Below are 4,538 nucleotides of genomic sequence, written 5' to 3' on the forward strand. Positions count from 1 at the left end.
ACATTCAATTTAAACATTTTACAACCATCAAGACACAAAGGAATAGTATAAATCCACAATAATTTTATATCTATTTTTTCGAATGGTGACTGGAATGGGCAAGCCTGGTTGCAGTGCTCTTCAAGTTCCTAATTTCATTAACCTTTCATAAACCTTACACTTGAAGTTTGTTTTGGATTAATGGAATAACCAATCCCTTGGAGGTGAGTGAATACATCAGCTCCAATGTCTATTAATCCTTCAAAACTTTTTTCTTCACTTAGTAATTTAAGGTTAGGTTTCTTGCTAGTAATAGGTTAATTCCGGTAAACATCAGTGGAACCAAAGCCATTTTGTCTTCTTTTACTCTTTGAGCATTTCTTTTGTTAGCAGGCACAGCTGTAATGCCATGGGGAGGGGGGGAGCAGCCATAATTCTAATTTCTCCTGACTAATTATTATGTATAACTTCTGGCTGGTAAGCTGCCTGTTGTGAATCCCTTGGGGTCTGAGGCTGATCCCTCTTCCCAAGGAAGAAGCAAGGCAATAAACAAAATCCAGAAAACACCTTTCTAGAGGCTGGACAGGATGACTAAGACAAAAGCAATGGCATACAAACTTCTGCTAAGCACACTCTGAGTTTTGCATTAACTCAGATGCAAATGTTCTTAATCTGGGCCTAAAATAGTCTGTTCCTGCCTTTGTTCCTGGGACAATCATTTCTAAAAAGACCCAAACCTCCACATTTAAAACATTTAATAAAGCTTGTATAAAAGGAGCAGCGGGCCTGTACTGTGCTACAGCTGTTTTTAACTGTTTCATTACTCTTGCAACCATCTCCACCTGCTTGATCCCCTTCTCAACTACAAATATGGGTGAGTCAAAAATCCAGAGCCTGCAATTGAACTGCAAACTGCAGCCAATGGAACACTGGCAATTCAACCATAACTCTAAGTTTTTCTTGCAACACCAGCACAATCACAACTTTGGAAAGAAAAACTCAATCTAGTCTCTCCAAAATCAACACCAAGTGCATCACTCCCATGCTACAAAGTTTGGCTGCCAATTCCTCCAAACAAGTGTACAACTATGCAGCCTCCAATACCTCACCAAAGAGACACTGCCCTAAATCCTCTCTTTTATATGTCTGGTTTCTAGGATCTTTGGAGATCTGTTTTCCCTGGGTTGGCTCATGCTACTTGTTGTTCTCTGAATGACTTCAACCCTGAGTTACCAGTTTTAAGCTAACTTTCTGTTACCAAAGTTACAATTTTTTTTTATTGAAAACAATTTTTATTGAATATTTTATTTACATTTCAGATGTTATCTCCTTTCCCCATTTTCCCCTCACCCAGAAACCCATAATCCCATCCCCCCCTCCTCCTGCTTCTATGAGGATGTGCCCCTACCCTCTCACTCCCACCTCTCTGCTTTCAAATTCTGGATGCCGTGGGGCATCCAGCCTTCACGGGACCAAGGACCTCCTTTCCCAATTATGCCCAACAAGGCCATCCTCCCCTACATATACAGCTGGAGCCATGGTTCCCTCCCTATGTGCTCCCAGACTGGTGGTTTAGTTACAAATTTTTAATCATGCCCAATAACTTATAAGCCAATAATCTATAGCCAAGACAGGTAGAACATATTTATACTTTTAAAACCAGTCAGAAACAAAACTGAAGTGGCTAGACATTTACATATTTAGACTAGGCAAAATTCTTACTTTCTCTAACTGTGATTTCATGAGAAAAGCACCTTGTCACCTGCTGAACCCAACAAACACTGTCACAGAGATTTCTCTAGGAAAAACAGCCAATAGCTTCCTTATCATAGGAGCCAAAAATCTATTGGCCCTTTATGAGCAGCTTAAGCAGACAATCAATTCCTGGAAAGGTTTCTCCAGCTGAGCTTGACTCCAGGTCAAGGTACAAGGTAACTTATCAGTTTCTGCTGTGCACATTAAGGCTACCTTTTAAACAAGTAAAACTAAATCAAGGTGTGGATAACTAGAAGATAAAGTTTTAACTATTTTTTCATTTGAACATGAAACACAGAATAACCATCCCTCAAATAATGAAACAAAAACACAGACTGAACATAAAACAATCAGTTTTGACAGATATTGACAGATTGGAGCACCAAAACTAGACAGTAACCAGAACTAAGGATTTCTCCAGTAGGAGCCAGAGAGAAAGTGAAGAGGAAAATTCCACCAGACCCCTCCCCTCCTGGAAAACAAAGGTCATAGAACACTTAGGCACAACTCCCCTCCAGAAGGGAGAGGCTAATTAACATTCCTCAGACCACAGGGGGTGGGGACTAACCTGGGGGTGGGGACTGACCTTCAGGTGGTGAGGGGGTTCCAGAGCACATGGACAATGAACCGTTGGCCACTCACAGACAAGGGAGGTCCTTGTCACCTCATTCCCTAAAGATCAATCAGTTTAAAGAGTCACACTGTTCTGCCAATCACATTGTGCCTAATGGCTGTTTCCCTAAAGTCTGAAAAAAAAAAAAAAAAAAACCTCACTAAAAGAGTGGTACAGGGTCGCCTCTCCTTTTGGGATGCAGGATGGCCCCAGCATGCTAGAACATTAAAATTCCTCTTGCTTCTTTCAGCCTCTGCGTGGTTTATTCAGGGGGGTCCCTAGTAAACTAAGACTAGAGTCTTACAAAAGCAGAATGTCTCCCAATTCCCTCCTGTTCCTAGGAGAGTTCTGAAATAGCTTATATCCATTTTCCTTCTCTTTTGGTAACTTGTATCAGACAGGGAACAACTGCTCTTCTGAAACCCTTTCTCTCTCTCATATTCAAGGTCTAACTCTTCATTGCCTTCTTTAGGAGGTGCAGTAGCAGATACAGTTAGTCCTCAGCACCCTGCTTTCTTTACTTCCTCAATCCTCAATTCCTCCTAGCACTGCTCCTCTCGCCTGAGGCCTATCTATGATTTCCCTGCTCGAAATTTTGCTGTCACCCATAGGTAAAATCGGTGTCAGGTCAACACCTCTTCAACCTAGCTGGATCCACTTAATGCACCTGCAACAACAGCCTCCAAAAAATAACTTGTGCTAGTATCAATGCTGTTTGTTGCTTACCACATGTGGGATACTCTTACTTCTTCAATTTTCTGTGGAGCTTCACCCAAAATAGTGTTCCTCAGTTGTTCCCTTCACCCCCCCCCCGGACTCCCCCCCACAGTGTATTCAGGTCCCTCCTTCAGGTGCCACTTGTAGCCGCCCAGAGGCCATGGAGTATCTGAGTTCACCTGAAAGGAGAGCTAGAAATGTAAAAGAGGAGCGAGGCGAGAGAAACATGGAGCCAAGACAAAGTTTTCTGATCAAGGTTCAGTTTCTTATTCAGCACTTCATATACAAAGGGAAAGCCCACAGAATCCATCCTTTGTTTCAGCTGGATTATGTCACAAGGCAAGCTCAACATGCAGTCTATTCTTCTAAGTTCCTGTAGGGAGTTGTACATGCAGCCAGGATGGATGACTCCACCTGGGTCATTAAGATCCACTGTAGCAAACACTTATTCAGGCCGTTCAAGGATTGGGGAGGGCACACTATCTGAATCCCTTGGCAGACTTAATTGGCTATTTCATTTGTCATCACCAGTCTTGAGTAGTATCACAGGAAAATTAGTGGGATGAAGTGTGTAGACTAAGAACTCTAGAATAATAACCTCCCTGCTATGACTGTTGTAATTTCTCCTAAGGATTCCCTCCCTTAATCTTTACCTCCATATCCCAACTATACAAATAGGTAAAGAATTCAGAGAGCTTTCTCAGGCTTCATGGAAATCCAGTAACAAAGGCCATCTGCAAGAAATGTGGGCAGGTAGCTCAAGGGGAGAAATAAGAGCTTAGCATCCCAACCAGCTGAGTATCGGGTGCGAGGGTGACAGGCAGTCAGAGCGTGCTCCATGCAGTCAGTAACCAAAGACAGGTCCTTGTTGCCCATACGGTCCAATCCATTTATCATTTTCAGATCTATGTAGAATGAGAAACAATTAAGGTGGTTATTCAGCTCCCATCACTCCTGTCTCACACCAGCATAGAGGAGAACTTCTATTCTCTATGTTGGAGAATCCATGTGTCTGAAACCCAAGCCTAAGCTGTCCCACTTCCTCATAAAAACCACAAAAACCCTTCAAGGAAAACTGTGCACTCAGTCACCTGCATATCAGCTCATGGTAAGTGTTGATCTTATATGGCCTCCCATCCCTGAATTTACTTACATGAGAGGTTCAAGAGGAACAGAGCAGCATGTAGTGAATGCCAAGAACACTCTTTCTGGCCTGAAATGCAAACTGCCCACCACCTCAAGAGAATGAGTCTAAATGCTCTTTCTTTGAGGTTAACGAGTATGTTATTAGAACTACTAAAATGATCAAGGGGTTAAGGATTTAGGACTGGACTTGTCTTTCTTACTCAGAGCTCACTTACTAAATGCAAAGTATTTCTCGCCATAGATCTCCCTGATTTCTGAGCTGGTCTGGTCCCACAGCATCTGGAAGCTTGATGATAATCTGCCTCTACTGGTCATTCCAGTCTTGAAG

General features: G+C 42.5%; 1 long non-coding RNA gene across 1 annotated transcript; it reads right to left on the minus strand.

Moving 5' to 3' along the window:
- Nucleotides 1-3,307: 3,307 nt before the first annotated feature.
- On the minus strand, nucleotides 3,308-4,538 carry LOC114635911. Its single transcript, XR_003713544.1, has 2 exons — nucleotides 4,426-4,538; nucleotides 3,308-3,969 (listed from the first exon to the last, which is right to left on the minus strand). It is a non-coding gene; the product is annotated as an uncharacterized LOC114635911 (long non-coding RNA).

Source organism: Grammomys surdaster, unplaced genomic scaffold, assembly GCF_004785775.1.
Source record: "Grammomys surdaster isolate TR1022 unplaced genomic scaffold, NIH_TR_1.0 119641, whole genome shotgun sequence".
NCBI lineage: Eukaryota > Metazoa > Chordata > Mammalia > Rodentia > Muridae > Grammomys > Grammomys surdaster.